The 20,967-nt window shown below is 38.7% G+C and overlaps 1 protein-coding gene and 1 long non-coding RNA gene across 6 annotated transcripts in view; one reads left to right on the top strand and one right to left on the bottom strand.

Moving 5' to 3' along the window:
- Positions 1 to 4,025: 4,025 nt before the first annotated feature.
- On the bottom strand, positions 4,026 to 8,438 carry LOC148133368 (uncharacterized). Its single transcript, XR_015746702.1, has 2 exons — positions 8,348 to 8,438; positions 4,026 to 4,202 (listed from the first exon to the last, which is right to left on the bottom strand). It is a non-coding gene; the product is annotated as an uncharacterized LOC148133368 (long non-coding RNA).
- A 2,073-nt stretch (positions 8,439 to 10,511) lies between these two features.
- The window catches only part of CKAP5 (cytoskeleton associated protein 5), an 89,891-nt gene continuing 79,435 nt past the window's right edge, over positions 10,512 to 20,967 (top strand). The window contains exon 1 of one of the 5 annotated variants that reach the window (XM_087951327.1): positions 10,512 to 10,606. The gene's annotated coding sequence lies outside the window, so the exon portion shown is untranslated. Of the gene's footprint in view, positions 10,607 to 13,641; positions 13,792 to 14,963; positions 15,175 to 20,967 lie in introns of those variants that run through there. The other 4 variants (XM_026671234.2, XM_087951329.1, XM_087951328.1 and 1 more) reach the window with 4 other exon arrangements.

The raw sequence follows: 20,967 nt of genomic DNA, 5'->3' as shown, positions 1-20,967 counted from the left end.
CCATCATGTTGTAACTTTCTTACATCATTTCTTCAACTGAAAGAAACATAGTTTTTTTTTATTTTCCAAACATACTGTTATAGGCAAGTTGACTTGCAAATTTCCACACTCGAGCATTGAATAAATCATCTAGAATAATAATACGTGCAGAAAAATATTTTCCTAATCATGTTCAAAGGGATCCTTTCAGTACAGAACTTGGTCATAGCATCTGTTTAATGGCAGCAAAGATGGCTGCTGTTGTGTATGCATTCAGCTGTATTTAGTAATATAGCCTTCCATTTTATTTGCCAGTTCTAAGCAGCAAGATCTGATGAGAATTTATGAAATCCAATATTTCTAGGGGAGATGAAATTGGGGAAACTTGTTTAATTGGGCTGTCTTTTCAGTTTCAGGCTCTTATCTGTTCATATTTGACTGTTCATTGACCATTGCTTTAGTGTATGATAAATTAATCTTTAAACTCTAATGATGGCATTCCATAGATGGGCATGCATTGTCAATTTTATGCTATATTTCCATAATTGATTGTTCCTATGCTGATACTTAATAATTGTCATATCCTCTGTAACTTCATCTTTTTGAATTTTGAACATCATAGGGGGCAGAAGGAGAAATATAGCCCTACCTAAAATATTATTTTCCATAAGTATCTAAGAGATCTTACTAAAAGTCAGATAAGTAAAAATTTACTTAAATTTTATGAGCGCTTGACTGTGGGATTAAGTGGGTACTAGCACTTAAATATGGATTATTGTGTAAAATAGTTAACATTGCTTCTATTTTTGTATTACAATCTTCCTGAAAAAGAAAGTTGACTGACTTACATAATCTGTTGAAGGTCTCAATATATTGAACTGTACTTTCCAGATTTATCACTCTAGAGCAGCAGTATCAAACTCACGTTGCCACAGCGATGTCACGTCCTGTATCGGGACTTTTTTTCCCTTCGCTAAACTGGGTGTGGGCGTGGCCAGCACATGATGCATTTGACCCACAGGCCGTGAGTTTGACAGCCCTGCTCTAGAGGTAGACCTTGCTTAATGACTGCTCGGTTTAGCAACGGTTTGAAATTACAATGGCAAAGTCAGATTTTAGAAAAAAATAACTTTATGATAAATTCTCACACTTACAACTGTTACAGTATCTCCACACTACTGTGATCACCATTTGAGCGATTCACAACCACCAGGCCTTTCTAGCCATCACACCATCCCATGGTCACATGATCACTATTTGCATGCTTCACAACCAGCTTCCAATAAGCAGAGTCGATGATGTAAGGTCACAAATTGCGATTGGTGGTTATGACCTCCCGCATGGTGATAAGTCTGTTCCCTTAATGACCGCATGGCTTAGCAATAGAGTTGCTACTCCCAATTGTGGTTACTAAGCAAGGACTATCTGTACCTGCTATACAGCAGTGCAATCTGGATTTGAAAGTGTGTTTGGTGGCATAATAGGTATACATTGGAATATAATTAAATATGCCTTCCTTGTGCAGTTCTTTTTTGAAAACAATGTATTATGGTTATTTTCTAATTTCATAAAATACATCAAGGTATAAAACTTTTTCCAGGCCAACTTGCATTTTAGTGATACACAAAAAATGCAACCTAAAGGGTGGATAGGTCAGAAAGAGCTAAATTTGATCTCATTTAATATTAGTCTCAAACTTTGTATCTAATAATGCAATTCTGTGACAAAAATAATACTTTTACATATTTCTGATAGCCAGCTAACAGTCTATTTTCAGTTTTCAAATTTTCCCCACTCTTTCTTGCAGAAATCTTCTAGCTCTGAAATTTTCTTGAATTATCTTGCATATACTGCACATTTGAGATTTTGAGATTTTCCTACAGATTTTCAATTATATTAAAGACTGGTGATTGTGAAGACGATTCCAAAATCTTGATTTTTATAAAGATGTTAGAAAGTACTAATTAAAATGGAATCCAGACTTTTGCAATCTGCCATATATTGGTAGTACTCATTTAGTGACTGCTTCAGAGTGACTGTTCAGTTATAAATGTGATGAAAATTTGTGACCAGTGCCTGTATTTACAACTTTCACAGCACTTCCTCTCTCACTCTCAGTCACATTTGGCATTACAGTCATTCAGCAAGGTGGTATATTGTTGTTTGCTTGACCCATTTTTTTTCCTTTTGCCCCCTCGTAAGGCAGAGATATAGCTTCTTAGCTCTTCCTGAGCTGCTTTTATCCAAGTCCCTAAAAGGTAGTAACCACAACATAACAAGCTCAGCACTGTGACTTTAATTAGTTGATTAGAACCTTCCAGCCAGCTGGTAGCTGCTGCTTGAAAATGACAAGATTTTAATTTCTCGCTAAAGCCTTTTGTTTGGCTCTAAGAGGATTCTGGCTCTCAACCAGGAGAAGCAAGTCCCAAAGGTGCTTTTTTCAAAAGGTAATTGGACTTTCTTGTTTTTCTTTGAAGACATTTCGCTTCTCATCCAAGAAGCTTCTTCATCTCTAGCTGAAGTCCAATTACCTCTTGAAAAAAGCACCTCTGAGACAACCATGACTTCGATGATTGAGAATCTCCATAGATGGGAGAAGCAAGGCAAACAGCTGGCTAGTGCATTGCTTTCAATGTGTGCTCCCCAGTGTGTGCCTGCCTACTCTCTAGTAAGCTCTCCTTTTCAATGTTTAAATCTCAGGGGGAACGTCATTCCAGAGGCCAGGCGCTGCTATAGAGAAGGTCACACTTTCAAGGCACCAATAGATGACATTGTTTAATTGATGGGACCCAGAGCATACCAATCATGCCAGATCAAACAAGTCATACGGCAGATACTATGGAAGTTATATTCATATTTTTTAATGCTGTAAAGCAAAGCAAAGCAGAAATAAAATTCTAAGCATCATAGCTGCGTGATTTTTCACATAGGGATCACTTCAGTTACTGGTCTCAGTTGTGGTTGCTTAAATTAAAACTCCTTGTACATTGGTTTCTTACAAAAAGAAATAATTCAGACATACTGAATTTCAATTCTCCTACTCTCCTAGCACCAGATCCAATGCATCTGTAAAACACTGAGGAAGTATATCTTCCTTTGCTGCTTGCAGTTATACATTTAAAAATATAGATGAAAATTAGGACGTTCATGTTATATCCCCATTGTCAGATAAACTGATGAAAAATAGATGCTGGACTTTCAAAAGACAGCTGGCAAGGTGCTTAAGCCAAGTACTTTCATACTCCTTTGCAAGGAATCTCTGTTACACATTTGTCTTACTTTTTGGATCTTGGTTATGGATTAAAATGTGGAAGCAGAATAATTTTAAGCCCATAGGAACTGATTTTCTATAAAATCTCCACTTAGCAAATACATTATTACAAGAGAAATGGAGGTGAAAGCCATTATTAGGTCTAATTCAGCTTTTCTTAATCTGATGTCCTTCAGAGATGTTGACACTGCAGTTCCCAGATGTTCCAGCCCTCATATCCAAAGCTGGCATTAAATTTTGGGAGTTGCAGTAGCTTCATCTTTCAATGTATACATCCTTCATGATTTCCAGTTGACTTTTTTCTTCTTCTGAAAACTTTTTTATTCATATGTTATTTGAATGTCATTTATCTAATGTCATTTACAGCCATATTACCTGCTTTGTCTAGTTTGGGCAAAAAACATTTTCTATTGGATAATAGAAAGCAACACTGAGAAGTTATGTTAGCTAGCTATATTGTACTGTATTTGTATACATATACATGTCTACTCATCAACATGCAGAAGGGGAAAACTAGATATTATATTTATTTTTAGTTGGTTGCAACCTTTGTAGCCATTAAAACTTCTTTACATTTGAGGGATGAGAAAAGCAAATTGCAGTCAGGCATGCAGCCTTGTAGCAGCAAATGTAGTAATATTGAGGCCATTTCATTTGATTAAAAAAAAGTGAAATATGAAACCATTCTTCTGACATAAAGAGGGACATGTGTTTCTGAGTGTAGGAATTCAGTTAACAGAAAAAGTTTCACCAGAGATCAGTAGTGTTTTCATCCCAGCTACATGTACTAAATTGCACTTGAATCCTTTTTCATAAAGGTGCTTTCTGTTGCACATTCTGATTGTATACTTCACTTGCTTCTTCAAAATCCTTTGCCCTTCTCTTCCATTTTATCCAAAATAGTGTCAGCATGATAGCAGGAAACTGAAGGAATGGCATGAACTCTTCTAATCTCACATGTGAAACAAGCAAAGATCAATTTCCCTTGTGCTAGGACGCTTTGACTGAACATTACCTAATTCATGGTTCTTTGCTTGCATTTTTTTAAAAAAGGTAAATCTCATTGCACTGGGACTACACAGAATGTGGAAAGGCCAGGAGTGGGGAATAATTTCTGAGCACTCATTTACTATGTAAAAAGCATTTTTCTCCAATATGTTCTGAGCTGATGATAGTAACTTCCCTGCATCTACTTGTAATGGTTTTAATGTTACCTGCTGAAAAGATGTCATTTTTAATAGTTCTCTTATTGCTATGTTCAATATTTTAGGGCATGGGTGTCAAACTAAATAATGTCATGGGCTGAATCGTGACATATCCGTTTTTTTGCCTTTGTGGAGCTGGGGTGGGTGTGGCCTGTGTGTGACATAACTGGGCCACCAGTTTGACAGGCCTGTCTTAGGGAATTATAATTTAATGTAACTCTAGCTTTCTAAAAATCAATTTGCTATCCATTTAAATTGTGAATTACACAATAACCAAACCTGCCTCCTAAATAAATAGACTTCACAAAGTCTCAACTTCTCTGAAGATACAAGCAATTTGGGAATTTGAGAAATTGGAATCCATTGGTGGAATTAATTTATACATTTGAGAATTGAATGTTAAAAATTATAATTTTCTTAATTCAGTGAGGCTGATATTGTCTAGATTCTGTTTTAAGACAAGTGTAGCATAAAGATTTTTGTATCTGTCATGCTGATAATATGCTAATGCATTTTAAACAGTGTATACTCATCTGTTTTCTACACCCTATTAACAAACCTGTGAACTGAATTTTTTACCATAGATCAGCGTGTCTTTATTCTCAATATACCATTTCCCAGAGCCAAGTCATAAAATGGAATCAATTCAAAGTTTCCAAGTGTTTTACTATATATATAAATAAGAAGACTGATTAGTCGAAAACATGAATTGATTTGTTATAAGAGTCTAGATGGCAATGAAAACAGGTACCTCATTAATGACGGTTTTCTTAAATTCCTTTTCAGGATTGTAAATTAATTTGTTTTCTTTCAATTTTAATTTTCCTCATACTACTACAGTAGCTCAAACTAAAACTTGCTAGCTTTAAAAAAAAGATGATACATGTACTCCATTCCTATTAAAACAAAGTTGTTTATCTTTAAAAGTATTAACTACTAATAAATAAAGAAAACATGTACTTTATATCATATAGGCAAAAGAATAGTAGACGGAAGTTAGGATAGACTGAAGTTAGGATAGACAAAACAATAGCATTGCTGTGGGATTCATCCTAGAGAACTTCATGGAAAGCACAACATCTGAAATTACGATTTGATATGGTAGTGCCATAGCCATTTTTTTATCCTAAGCTTGGACTCCATGCTTAGAATAACATAGATGGTTCTGACAAGCAGACTTAAAAGTATCCACAGGGTTAAAAATTTGTAACAATTTTACACATTGTCCAACCTAGCTATTGTGAATTGGCAGGATTTCTTAAATGGCAGATTTGTCACTTCAAAATCTTCACATTTAAATTTCATATTGGTAACATTAGAGCTCCATAATTATTATGAAACAGAATTTAAAAATCAATTAAAATAAAAACAGCAAGGGAAGTAATGACTGGGAAAGATGGCTTTTAAAATGTTAAAAGATGCTTAAAATGTCAGGATTGGATCCTGGCTACAGAATGGAGTGAGTATACTATATATTGATAGGCAACAGAGTTTAGATAATCTTGTCAAAGCTCAAAAGTAAGCAGCTGGTTTGGTGAAAAACTTTCTAGGGCACATATTTTATTTCTTTTCCTGTTTGATTCACCGGTCCAAGCAGTGGGATTTTAAACGAGTACATGCAATCATATTTTTTTAAAAAATGAATGAGCTACAGGAAACAAAAAATAGATAGTGGAATCTGGCTGCATGGGATTTCATGTTCATCTGTGATTAAAATGTGTTTATAGGTAGCCTTTGACTTACTACTGGTTGCTTAATGACCATTTGACATTATGATGCCCCCCCCAAGTTATTTATAACCTGTTTTCAAAGTTAAAATGGCTGCACCTATGCTATTACATGATCATATTTTGGGTGTCTAGTAACTAGCTTATCTTTATGTATTTTTGCAATGTCCTGCAGTCACATGACAATTTGTGCTGGTTTTTTGCCAGTTTCTGGAGTTTTGATTTGTATGTCTGGCAAAAAAAGCTCATTGGAGAAAATGGATTCATTTAACGAACACAGTATTTGGTTAATGAATGTGATGTTCACTTAGCAACTCTGGTGTTTACTTAACTGCTACAAACAGGCATGATATTCCCCTCTGAAAAAAAAATCGGGGCCGGCCAAAAGAGAGCCCCCCCCACTGCGCGCCAAGAAATCGCTGCCCAGCTCCCTTTCGCACCGCCCGCCTGCCCACCCGCCGCTCGCACCGCCCGCCGCTCGTACCGCCCGCCGGCCCACCGCTCGCACCGCCCGCCCGGCCTCCGCTCGCACCGCCCGCCCACCCGCCCCTCGCATCGCCCAGCCTCCGCTCGCACCGCGTTGCCTCGGGAAGGGAAAGGCAAAACCAGGAGCCGCTGCTGCCGTTGCAAAGCGCCGCCGCGGCTCTTCCTTTTTGCCTTTCCCTTCCTGAGGCAACGCGGAACTGGAGCCACGCAGAGCCGCGCCGGTGGTAGCAACTCCTGACTCGGGGCCTCCGAGGGGAGGGGAAGGAGGAGAAGGGGGGGGCGATTCCCAAAAAAATCGGAATTCCGATTTTAATCGGAAGAATATCATGTCTGTACAAAATAATGTCAAAAATTAGGTCTGGTCACATGATGCCTAACTCCAAACTCAATTATGGTTGTAAAGTTGAGGACTACCTGTATCTAGTTTTGCCTCAATCATGTAAAGACAAATCACATATATCACCTAAGTGACTTAACAATAGCCGAGGCAGAAATTCTACATTTTGTGTCCTGAAAGTCCCATTAAACACAATAGTATCTATGTTTCATTAAACATGTGTAAGATTAGGCTACTGTACTTTGTCTTTAATTATCTTAATCCTGGCATTAAGCCTAAAGATGACTAGATAAATTTTAAAAAAAAATTAACACAGAATTATCTAGGAATTGATATTCTAAATTATAATTTTGTACTGTAAAAAATGTTATTTAGAATTTCTCTGCATTTTTAAAGTAGAAATACACCCCCTAACGATTCGTAGCATTCCTACAGGAAATTTTGTTGCTGGTTATGAGTTTAGCAATTTCTACCTGGGCAAGCTAACAAATTTAAATGGTACTTTATTCTCCTCTGGTTCTGTCTTCAAGTCAGACTTGACTCTTAGTGACCAAATGAACAAATCAATCCAATTATCTGGGCAGCATTTTTAGAAATTATTTGCAGCTTCCTTTTTGTAGAACTGAGAGAAAGTGTTTGGCCCAGTGTGATCCAGCAGGCTTTTGTGCCTAAGGCAGAACTAAAGTGAAGTTTCCATGCTTCTAGCTAAGCACTTTAATTGCTGGGCCAAACTGGCTCTCTGCTAGAATCAAAGTGGTTCATACCAGATTCATATTATTTTCATATTGCCTAATATGTTTTGAAGTTTTTTTGCCAACTTAATTTGTTAAATTCTCATGCTTATTAAACTTGGAACCTTCCTATATTTATATTTTTAGAAATTGAAATCAATGTATGTAATAATCTAATGTGAAATCTAAATACTGTAAATGCAAAGGGATGATGTGCTTTATATGTAGCGTGAACTTTTGCTACCAGAATGTATAGCGTGAACTTTTGCTACCAGAATGTGTATGATCTATATAAGCTGACTCTCATTTTTCCCATATCCCTTATCTATTCCCTTATCAATATTTATTATGCCATGAGCATTAACTTCAGAACAGCCTGTTTTTGTCTGTCTCTACCTCCAGATGCATGTAGGAACTGATGTACTGTTTCAATTTTCACCGTGAAAATGCTTGTATACCTAGCATTTTGATTGTATATGTGTTCTGACTTCTTGATTTCTATAATCCATATCCAGTAGGATAGGGCAAGATACTTTATGGTTTAATTAGACAAGACAAATAAAAGAAAGGCATAGAATCTGGAATTAAATTAAAATCAAATGTTTTGTTACCTGTTCTGGGCAGATTTTAGAAACTTCCTCTGAATGCCAACTTCTCTGCCAAAACCCAACTCACCAAGAGTAACACACTAGAGTAAGTAACAGAAAATGGTTTCTGGTTTCCATGGATAACAGATAAGTTGGAAGGGACCTTGTAGGTCATCTAGTCCAACCCCCCACCCAAGCGGGAGACCCTACACCAGTGATCCCCAACCTTTTTGACGCCGCGGCCCAGTACCGGCATCAGCTGGGCGCCGTGGCCCGGTACCGGCATCAGCTGGGCGCCATCTTTTTTTGATGAAAACGTGCTTCCGGTGAGCTTTCTACCCGGAAAAGCTCACCGGAAGCACTTTTTCATGAAAAAAAGATGGCGGCGCCCAGCAAGCCAGCGGCCCGGTAGGAGTTGTTCCGCGGACCGGGACCGGTCCACGGACCGGTGGTTGGGGACCCCTGCCCTACACCATTTCTGACAAATGGCAGTCCAATCTCTTCTTGAAAGTCTCAAGTGATGGCGCTCCCGCAACTTCCGAGGGCAAGGTGTTCCATTGGTTGATTGTTCTGTCAGAAAGTTTCTCCTTATTTCCAGGTTAAATCTCTCCTTGTTCAGTTTCCATCCATTGTTCCTTGTCTGGCCTACAGGTGCTTTAGAAAATAGCTTGACCTCCTCCTCTCTGTGGCAGCCCCTCAAATATTGGAAGACCGCTATCATGCCTCCCCTGGTCCTTCTCTTCACTAGACCAGCCAAGCCCAGTTCCTGTAACTGTTCTTCGTATGTTTTAGTCTCCAGTCCCCTAATCATTGCTCTTCTCTGTACTTTTTCTAGAGTCTCAACATCTTTTTTATAATGTGGTGAACTGTTTCACTGGAGATTCAGTTGTTACTGCATCGAAGCTCCCAAATACTAAATGGAAGATAATTCTGAGTGTACTTGGCAGCTAGTATCCAAAATATTAAAATATTGCAAGATTAAAAATATAAACAAGTAGATGTCAACTCCTGTATATATTGCTTACCTGACAGCAATATTTTATGTATTACATTTGTGCTCCACTACAATCTAGTTAACTTTCAGTGGTTTACAAATAAGAAAACATTTAAAACACCCACATAACACAAAGTTTTATAGTACTGAAACAAAACAGAAAAGATGGTTGCCAACAAATGAAACCATTCTCTGGAATATGGTTTGTCTTTAACATCTTCCTGAATGTACCTAGGAATGGCCCCAGACTGATTACAGAGAAACTTCAGAGTTCCCGTTGAAAGCAATGCTTTTCCGTAATTTTTTCAGTGGTGGTAATAAATTGAGCCAATTGAGGTCATAGCAGACAGTCTTGGAAGCACTCGGGTACCAAACTGTAAAAGGCTTTAACAGGGGCATGCTTTGCCACTGTTTTCCTTCGAAATGTGTTTTTATTTTCCAGTATGTTCTATAGCCCTGGAATTTTCTGATAAGTCTTCCATCTAAGTATTAAGTAGAGCCATATCCCTTCTTTGCTTTTTCAAGGTAAACCAAGATCCACTAGAAGTGACCTTCCACAGATAAAAAGAGATTAAAAAAAAAAAAGATTATGTTCTCAAATAAATTAAATGTTTAGACCACCCGTCTCTAAGAGATTCTGGGCGATATTTGGGTTTCTGGCACTCATTTTATTTTGTTTTTTAAAAATGCCCGCTTCATTTCAGGTATTCCGCTGTCCCCAAGTAAAACTTCACCAAGGAAACAAGCACCCCATTCTTGTCACCACACGCCGTTTTTTCAACAACTTACACATACATTATTTTGCTACCTTAAGTCAAAGCACTATCTCTGCGGAAAGCCCGTAAGAGCCCTGCCAGGAACTGCGAAGCAAGAGGCGGGAGGGAGGTCCGGTTTGGGGCTGGGTCTTCTTTTGAGCTCGCCCTTTAAAGCCTAGAGCCGGCGACCTGCTTGCGGCGCCCTCCCTGCTTTTTCTTCCTCCGCAAATAGAGAGCGAGGCAGTTGCCAAGGCCTAGACCGGCCACCACCACCGGAGTTAACATTTCTGAAGAAAAGGAAAAAAAAAACGACAAGAAAGAGCAGCTGAATAAAAACATCGCCGCCACCTCCCACTTCTTGTGGGAACCCGGCCGCAACTGCCAGATTCAAACTAGCCAATAAGGTTCCAGGTTGAGGCGGCGGGTATTCTCGGTGGAAACCAATGAGGAGCCGGGATATTGGGATGTGTGGACATCCTTAGTGATTTCAAACGGCGGCGAAGAGAGGCCTGGGGACTTTTCTCCTTGGCTTCGGTAAGTGTCTCTTTTCTCCGTCAATGCCTATCCGAGTAGCGGGGAAGGTTGGGGCTGCGGAGCAGAGTCACCGGCATGAGGAGGTGACGCTCCATCTTTCTTCTTCACTGGTCACTTCTCTCACTCGACAGCGAGGCGTAAGGCCGCTCCCGTGCTATGGATGCCCCGGGAACCTAAATCCAGAGGCCGATCTGACCTCCTCTGTGGTTTCCGCCATTTGAAGCCCCACTTCTCTTCTTTACATCGGGTCCCATGTGGCTGGCGAGGCTCTAGCAGGGCTAGCTGTGGGGTCTGAGAAGCCTTCACAGGGACTTCCGATGCAGTGGGCGTCTCCTCTTTAAATAGGTACTATCACCGAGACCGGCATTTTTAGGTACTGAACCACCAACTAGCCCGTTTTGATATCATCCTAGCAGCGTATGAACTAGTCCAGGTTAGTGTGGATGAGTTGTATAAATGGTGGGCAGGCGTGCTGTGGAACACAGCGGGTGGCACCGCCTTTTGTTTGGTGGAAGAAAGTGAGGATTTTAGCTTACCGGCTATTGAGCCAATTACTAATGTGACCCGATTATTAACGCAGTTTAACAGATTAACAGAATTGGAAAGGGACCTTGTAGGTCATCTAATCCCCCACCCACCCCAAAGCAGGAGACCCTACCCCATTTCTGACAGATGGCAGTCCAGTCTCCAGTTCCCACTGCTTAAAGGAAGAAGCCAGCTATGCGAAGTAGATGAAGCCATTAATACTTTGCTGGTAGATTATTTTGTAGGATGAATGAGTGAATGGCCATTGTTATTTGAAAAAGCACCTGCCATCACTTGCTCATCCGCTCTTTTCCTTGGAAGCAGTAACTACATTCTCTATCTTTGGTGGGGGGGGGGGGGGAGGCACTGCCTTAGGAACAGCACCATTAAAGGCACAAACATTGAGAATATTTCAGGAGTAGTCTCATCCCACCACTGCTAGTCAGATGTTATAAGCTACAATTAGTGCCCAGTGGGTAACCTCCCCAAAGACTTGGGGACCTAGCTGCTATTTACAGCAGGGGTCTCCAACGTTGGCAACTTTTAAGACTTACTGACTTCAACTCCCAAAGCTGGCTGAGGAACTCTGGGAGTTGAAGTCCACAAGTCTTAAAATTGCCAAGGTTGGAGAACTCTGACTTAAAGTATTAGGCAATTGCTTCTTTCCATTCTTCAGCTAAAGGAACACAGCATAAAGCACACTCCTGCTTGCTTACTTCCTTGTGAGTGAATGACTTTTAGGAGTTGCTACTGTTAGCAATTTGCTCATTTCTTCATAGTGCTAAATTCTACATGAACTATATTTTCATGAGAAAAGAAGCACTCTTAAACAACTTAGCTTTGTTTCTATACTGAATAATCCGTCATATATATTGAAAAAAGTAGGTAATCCCAATTTTATATCATATGCACAATTATCTGTAGAAGAATCTTTTCCTCCTCCAAACTGGGGGAAAAGGTTGCTAATAACTACAGCCACTGCCCAAAAGGAGACAGATGAGCATACAGAAGGTTCTTGATCATGCTTACGTCTCGTGTTGTGATGGTGTGGTAATTGAGCAACAGTGGCAGCTGAAAGTAGTTGCCACTGATTTTTCACACTGTCTTCTCAGCTGTCTTCATTTCTTGGCAGTTGTTGAACTTCCTCAGTAGATTCATTTTCTGAGAAGAGGGAGATGGAGATAAGAATGTAATAAAAACAGGGCTCAGTGGCCAGTAAGCCTGGCTCTTTTGCTTGCATAATCCAGAGTTACTTGTATTCAGTAATGTGCAAAGGGAACTTTGGGAGAGTTTATCTAAGACTTTTACTATTTGTTTCTTTTAGAATTATGACACCTGTATAGCTACACTACTTTTTATCTTACATATATCAAGCCCCTTGTATTAAGTTTTACATTTTCAAAACACAAAGTATGTATTTTAAACTGAAATATGTACTTTATTTCTAAGCAAGGGTTTCAAAAATATAAAAATCTGCTATATCCCAAACAAATATGAAAAGATATCCTAGCAATCTGATTTAAATATTTGATAGTGATGTCTGAATTATCTAATCTCTCCATGAGATTGATAATGCCTCAATGGACAAACTATTGCAATGTTAAGGCTGCTGAAGCCATTTTCCTTGGTACCTTTTCTCTCTCTGTTTCCTTCATTATGGTTGCTAAGTGCCCTTTATTCCAGAACTTGGAAAGTCAATAGAACATAATGGATTTCTATTTCAGAACAAGGTTGTTCTTAACACTCTCTAACATGCTATAATGTCAGAATATCTTGCCTCAGTGTCTTAATCAAATATCAGTGTACTGAAATAGATTCAGGGACTGCATTATTTCTAATAGCAATTTCTCTGCCATGGTAATATCTACAAGATTCTTAGAGTTTGTTGGTAGGTTCCATACCCACATTTAGGGATCACTGAGGTCAAGGGTAGCTTTATGATCTGGATTTTGCACTTGATTTTTAGATTTCTGGATATAGATACTATGGTAGACTTAAATGCTTATGAATGGACTGCAGGTTAATCCCTAATAATGTTTCATTTGAATGGGATCATATTTTAAGTGACAGGTTAACATAGCATAAAGCAGAAAATTAGTAAATAAGTGGTGAAATAATCCTATGCATTCAGTGTTGTAAAGACTGGCTTCCTCAATTTGTGGTTGTATGCTGAGAAAAATGCAAATGAGCTTATTGTATATACTATTTTAAAAGATGTTCTTTAGTTTGATAGTAGATTGTTTATTTTCCTTTTTTTAATCATAGATTTTGTTTATTTTTTAAAGTCATAGATTTTTGATATAGTAGTTATTAAAAATGTGGTGGTAAGAATGCTAAAAATGGCAACAGGATGCCAGACTAACACTTACATATATTGTGATACATGTATTGCAGACCCTGTACAAAAGGAATAAAGCTTACAACATGATGCTGCTTTCAGCAGCAAGATCTTATAGATGCTCATGGCTATGACTGTACACATTGCTGGACTAAAAGTGAGGAGATCTGAGTTCTAGTCTACCCTGATCCACAGAATCTTACTGGACAACTTAGGGCCATTTTATTGTTTCGCAGTTCAACCAATTTCATAAGGTTCTTGCAGTGTGGAAAAGGAGGGAGAGAGCACTGTGTACATCTTCTTGAGCTCCTGTACAAAAAAGGTGGGATAACCAAACTTTTGAATTTATTGGATCTTTATGCATAGAACAAGCATTTTTGAAGTGAAAGTAATAGTCAGAAGGAAAGGAAACCAACTATGTCAAAATTTGTGTTTTTGCACTTGTAACTAATACTGTTTCATAGAATGTTCTTGATGCTGATTTTTTACCAAATGTGTCCATTTTCCAAATACTTGTAAAAAAGATAGGTATTAATTTGTACCTGTTTCTTACTCTTTTGTGATTCTTGCTACACATTTCTAAAATACAAAAAGCTTTGAAATGTTAAAGAAATGGACTTTTAAGGGTCTTGTATTTTCTGCCAATGAATGAATAATTCCTATCCAGATGCTATATTTGTTACAGTATTTATCTTTGGATTAATTTATCCTTAAAAGGATTTTAAAGGGGGAAAGGGTTTGCATATGGAATATGGATTCTTAGTTCACATGCCTTAAAGCAATATTGTTTAATTAAAAGTTTCTTGTAAATACGAAGCAATATAACTAATTATATGAGATTTGAATAGAAAATTAACATCGCATTGACTTTTTCAGTTGAGCAGACAAGTGTATTTTGTTAGTTTTAACATGGCAGGGCAATTGTTAGAAAATTAGACATTTTTTGGAGATAATTTGTAGCCAAAGTTACCTCCGTGGGTTTTCTAAGAACAGCCAAGTCTAAATTCAGAAAATCAGGCTCTCAAAAGACTGGCGTTGAATTTCCAGGCTTTCTTTCGTATAGAAAAAGATCCTATCCACTGAACTGGGTGGGTAGGTTGTTACCGGCGTAAGAAAGTTTTTCTGCGGTTTCCCACCCCCTTTTACTCTGGGAGTATCATCCATCGCGCGTCTTCGCCTTGCACGCTAGTAAAACAAGCTGCGAGACTTGAAACCTACGCGCGCTGCACTTGTTGCATCCCAAATGGTTTTTAGTCCAGCCGAACTGCGCATAACTGCAGCCCGATACCCGGTTCCCTGGGGGTGGGGGGGGAGAGATCGGAGTTAACCGCACGCGAGACGCTGAACGATTGAAGACGGCTCCTGAAGTCGTTATTTTGCATTTTCCTCTTCGAAGAGGAGCTCGACGAACTCCCGTCCCCCGCCGCCGAGGCGAACCGAGGAGCGGAGTGCGCGCATGCTCCTTAACTGGGAGGCGGACACCCCCCCTCCCTTTGCCTTTGTTTGTCACATGGGCCGGAGAAGGCCCCGCTCTCAGGTGCGGTGGGAGTCGGAGGCTGGTGTCGCCGGCTGCACTGCACTCCGCCCCGCCTCGGAGGAGGTGCCTTCCTTTTTGCCGGTAGGAGATGCAGTTACCCGCCAGCTCCTTTTAAGCGGGGCTACCGAGACTGGCTAAGAAGGAGAACTGCGGCCTAGCTCAAACTGGGTAAGTCGTCGTTGCCCGGCAATCGGCTCCGGGGCAGGGCGGCGACCGAACCAACGGGGGGGCCTAAAAGCTCCTTCAGAGCCAGGCTGGGCTGTTGGCAGAAACAATGCAAGGGGAGCGGCCTGTTTGCTCCTCAGTGGCGTTTGACTTCGGAGTAGATTAGAGGTGCCAGAGAGCGGTTGTTGTTGTGTTTCTCTCCCCTCCCCTCCGGAGTGACAGTAGTGATCGGTGATGCTGAATTTGTCAATGTCGACCGACCGAGCTGCAGCTCCTGGGAGATGGGTGGCCCCTTCTGTTGGGGCGGGAAACGAGAACAGATTCCGATTATTCTCCTCCTGGCAAGTTCTGCTGTCGCAGGAAAAGGGAGCTCTGGTGATGTCGCCGACCCAGAGCTGTGTATATCTTGTGGGCAGGGGCAAGGAGTGTGCTTTTGGATAAAGGAAATTCATAGGCATATACGATATCGAAACAACTGAGAAGACCGGCTAGCTCTACTGAGAACAATGAGATGCCTCCTAAGATCATCAGAGATAACAAGAGATGAGACTTCTAATTGACATTCCGGCTCAATGATGTTAGTGCACGAGTGCTATAAATAAAATGAGGACATGGATCATGAAAGAGAATGGCATTTATGCAGGGTATAAATACATTGCCCTTCCTGGTCAGAAAATATTGGATGTATGCCTTAAAATATTCTTACTGTGTATTGTACTTTTGAGAGAAATATTTTGAAAGAGCGCCCGTGAAATGAACTATTACTTGCATTATCAGGGAAATAGGCAGAATAGAAATAACAGACCAGGAGAGAATGGTGTGATGAATCTTCAAAGAGTGTTTGTTTCAAGAGTAGGAAAATATTCACATTTTTCTGAATTGAATGACAATGACAGAGCTTACAGATTGTGCTAGGCCATAATATAGTTTGTTTGGTTTTAATTTAGTGCATTCCATGAAGCCAATTATACCATATTTAGCACATTATTACTTTGGCCAATATGCATAAATTCCATGGTTAGATGGTAGAAGCAAGTAAGTAATATATAATTGAAGAGTTTATTTTTAAAAATGCTGTGTTGTAACTTACATTACACTGTACACCAAACCGTTTTTAAAATCATGGTTTAGTTCATAAGGTGTGTAGTTTGCTCTTTTATGCTAAGCCATATATTTGTATTAAATTGATGGGTTGGATTTGTCTGAGGCTATGTTGCAAGCAAGCAAATATATAGCATAGTTTATGCATACACACATATAGCATTACAGGTAGTCCTCAACTTAAAACCATTTAATGATGGTTCAAAGTTATAACAGCACTGAGAGAATGTGACTTATGTTAATTTTTCACATAAGTGTTGCAAATATCTGATCATGTGATCAAACTTTGGATGCTTGGCAACTGACATTTATTTATGACAGTTGCAGCCTTCCAAGATCATGTGATCACCTTTTGCGACCTGACAAGAAAAGTCAACAAGGAAGCCAGATTCACTTAACAACTATCCTACTATCTCAACAATTGCCGTGATTTGCTCAACAACTTTGGGAAGAAAGGTAAAATGGGGCAAAACTCATTTAACAACTGTCTTGATTAGCAACAGAAATTTTGGTCTCAATTGTCATGAGTCAAGGACTACTTATACATATATGTATAATATAGCATTTTATGTACTTTATCAACTTTAAGAGAGTATACTTATTTTTACCATTGCCCGAAATTTAAATTATTTTTTGTTAAAAAATATGATTCATAATGAGTAAAGTCATAACATGAAGGGGTATGCAGAGTAACCCAATATGTGAAGGAGAGGGCTCCTGCACTCTGGTAAGGGTATAGCAGAGGGTATAGTTCAGGGTATAGTTCAGACGTTGTAACATGTGATTTTGCATCCCTTCAAAAGTATGGGAATTGTGACAGAAACAAACAAAAGGAGAGATTTTGGGCCTAAATGGCCAATATACCAGTCTTAAGTTATAGTTACATTATTTATACTGTAAAAATTAGAACAAAAATTCATGAACTACTTACCTTAAAATTCTTCATTATTAATCAGGCAATAAATTAAACATGACCTAATTGTTGTTCTAGATTAAAATAGGCACTATTTCCATTTTTAAGAAACATATTCAAAATGGAACTGTACAGATAGCCCTCTACTTATAACCACAATGGGGCCAAACATTTGTTGCTAAGCAAGACAGTTAAGTGAGTTTTGTCCCATTTTACGACCTTTCTTGCCACAGTTGTTCAGTGGACCACTGCTGTTGATAAGTTGGTAACATGGCTGTTAAGTGAATCTGGCTTCACCATTGATTTTGCTTGTCAAAAGGTTGCAAAAAGTGATCACATGATCTTGAGAAAAAGCAATGTTCTTAAGTGTGAACCAATTGCCAAGCATCTGAAGCTTGATCACATGCTTATGGGGATGCTACAAAGGTGGTAAGTGTGGGAAATGGTTGTAAGTCACTTTTTCAGTGCCATTGTAACTTTGGTCACTAAATGAACTGTTGTAACTCGAGGACTACCTGTACTTCAATTTATTTCAAATAACATCCCAATGGTCTCCCCCCTCCAAAAAAATCTTGTTCTTGCATTCTGGAGGAACTTGCTTCTGACTATAAACCACGGGTATCAAACTCTATTGTGTCACGTGTCATATCGCGACTGGTGGTGGTTTTTTTTTTGCCTTTGCAGAGCCAGGATGAGCATGGTGTGTGCGTGATGCATCCGGCCCACAGGCCCTGAGTTTAACACCCCTGCTATAAACAGTAATGTTGAATAACTTGGAGTACTTATCCCTGTGGTCACGTGATCAAAATTCATATACTTGGCAACTGACTCGTATTTTTAACAGTTCAGCGTCCCAGAGTTATGTGATCATCTTTTGCAACCTTCTGACGAGTAAAGTCAATGAGGATACCAAATTCATTTAACAACCCTGTTACTAACAATTCACTTAACCATGGCAAGAAAGGTTATAAAATGGGACACAACTTATTGCTTAGCAGCAGAAATGTTGGGCTCAATTGAGAAGTAAGTAAGTACCTGTATTCTTCCCCCTGAAGTTCAACAGGCCTGTACCTTCTTAGCCTTTTGAAAAGCACTGAAGATTTGTCTTTTCTCCCAAGCTCTGGAATAGGATGAGGTAACTGCATGTCAGAAGCTTAATTTGGTGCCAGGTTTTAGTTTTTAATGTTTGTAGTATTAATAGTTTAATAAGTAATAGTTTAATAGTTTAACCCATATTTTTAATTTGTGATATAGCAATAGCACTTATATACTGTTTCATAGTGCTTTACAGCCCTCTCAGCAGTTTTACAGAGTCAGCATATTGCCCCCAACAATTTGGGTCCTCATTTTACCCACCTCGGAAGGATGGAAGGCTGAGTCAACCTTGAGCCTGGTGAGATTTGAGTTGCCAAATTGCAGGCAGCTGGCTGCAGCAGAAGTAGCCTGCAGTACTGCACTCTTAACCACTGTGCCACCAAGGCTCTTATATTAATTTTATTTTTTTTTAAAGTATTTACATAGCTGCCCAGAATTTGGTATAAGATGGGCAGGTAGATAAATGTTTTAAAGAAATATAATATTTGATTTGTTGGTGGTGAATTTGTTTTTACCTTGGCTTATGGTTATATATGTATGTTTTTTACAGTTATTTTAATATCCCAAAGATACTTTTTCAAGAGGCAACTTGACTTTCTTGTTTTTCGTTGAAGACGGTTCTCTTCAAAGAAAAACAAAGTCCAGGTGCCTCTTGAAAAAGCACCTTTGGGACAACCATGACCTTGATTGAGAATCTCCATAAACACTTATTTTAATAGTGTTTCTAATTGTTGTTAGATACCTAGAGTCATGAATTTGACAAGGGTGGGCATATAGATAGAAATAAATCCAAAATCAAGAGAATGGGGTTAATCAAGTAAACTGGGGTTTAATTAACCATAGCCAAGTGTGCACTAAATCCAGCTACTTTGTTTAATATGATGACACCTAAATGATTTGTACAATGAAGTGGTTAAGGAGCTGGACTTAAACCAATCGCATCTTGATTTAGGTCCCAGCTTGATCATTGAGTTATTCAGCTGAGTTTGGGCTATTCACCCTGTCTCATCCTAATCTAGTTCATATAATTGTTGCTGGATGTATAAAATTAGATGTGTGAGGGGATATCAGGATAATGTGGAACTGAGTTATTAGAAAAAAATACATCTCAATCTTGTGAAAGTAGGAAGCATGAGGAAAAACCTAAAACAATTCTGTGTTGATTTGGGTTAGAAATACGTTGAGATGGAAAGAAACTTCAACAGTTTTTTGTTATAATAAATAACCTTAACCACATTACTTTCTGAGATTCCTAGCAGTTCTCCTGACCCCTTGTCCATTTCAAAGAGTCCATTTCAAAGAGTCCATTTCAAAGAGTCCATTTCAAAGAAGATCTTCCATGTATTAGGTTTGAACCATAAAATAAAAGTTAGAATATACTGTATATTTATATAGTTATAAATTTTCACATAATTATGCTTTGGATTCTATTATAAAATTTAATGAAAACTGTCCATTTTAATCAGTTCCAGAATTAATTTTTAAATAAAACCTTATTTAAACTCAACTTGTCTTTTTAAAACAAAGGCTAGAAAAATATCTGTTAGGTTGGATCCAGTCACCTAAATCACTGTCAGTTCTATGATTTATTATTTAAATCACTTAGTTCTACAGTAGTTTTGAGAAATGAAATCTTACATTGGAGTTAGAGATAAGAAAATCAAGGCCAGTAGTAAGATGCACAGTATACTGTAGAGAAAGAAGTCTTAAGGAAACCTTAATGTCACTTCTTTGTAGTATATTTGCTAGGTAGCCCAGAATGAACACTGTAAATATTTTTTCTGCATATATATCTGCCCACATAGTAACTGTGAAATATAAAATAAAACCCAAAAATCTGAATGAATGTGTTTAATCTGAGCTGCATTGCACTGGATAGCTAGAGAAACTTCTATTATTTTTCCCTGTCATGACAGTCCTTTACAGTGAATACCTGCAAGCTCTGTAAGCCCCACCCAGCCATGCAGCTTACTCAACCAGAGTAAATATCAATGGGCAGAAGAGATGCAGAGTAGTCACTGGCATAGTCCCAATGTTGCTTAGTCGTAACATAAACCACTTCTAGGGATGTGCAGATAAATAGCCTGAAATTTGGCCTGAGTATTGCGTGAGAGAGAAAAGAAGCTTCCATCTTCCTAAAAAGCTCTTAGGAAAAACTTGGCCTGGAGAAAGCATCTCTTTCTCTTTCTTTTTTCTTTTCTTCTTTTTTTCTTTCTTTTCTTTCTTTCTTTCTTTCTTTCTTTCCTTTCTTTCTTTCTTTCTTTCTTTCTTTCTTTCTTCTTCTTTCCTGTTTTTCTTTCTTTCTTTCCTGTCTTTCTTCTTTCCTGTCTTTCCTTTCTTTCTTTTCTTTCTTTTCTTTCTTTCTTTCTTTTCTTTCTTTTCTTTCTTTTTCCCACACACACCAATACCAACACCAACAATACTTCTCTGCTACATAATAAAGTATGGGTATTCATTTCTTAGATTCTGTTCAATTTTATTTGGTGGCAGAAAGCAAAAAGTATTAGAAGCATTGATTCAAGTGATTAAAGAGACAGGCTAGAAAGTTTTAATCTTGCCTTAGAGATGAGAGATAGCTGGATGACTTTGGGTTAGTCACTCTTTCTCAGCCCAATTCATACCCTAGAATTATCATTGTGGGGAAAAGGCTGTTGGTACTTACCTGATACGCCCGTTCTCTGTGAGCT

The sequence above is a fragment of the Notechis scutatus genome, chromosome 1 (assembly GCF_049901735.1).
Source record: "Notechis scutatus isolate UNSWTSFEM ecotype Mainland chromosome 1, rNotScu1.2, whole genome shotgun sequence".
Taxonomy (NCBI): Eukaryota; Metazoa; Chordata; class Lepidosauria; order Squamata; family Elapidae; genus Notechis; species Notechis scutatus.
The sequence above is the reverse complement of the archived record's forward strand: the minus strand, read 5'-3'. Positions and strand labels throughout refer to the sequence as shown.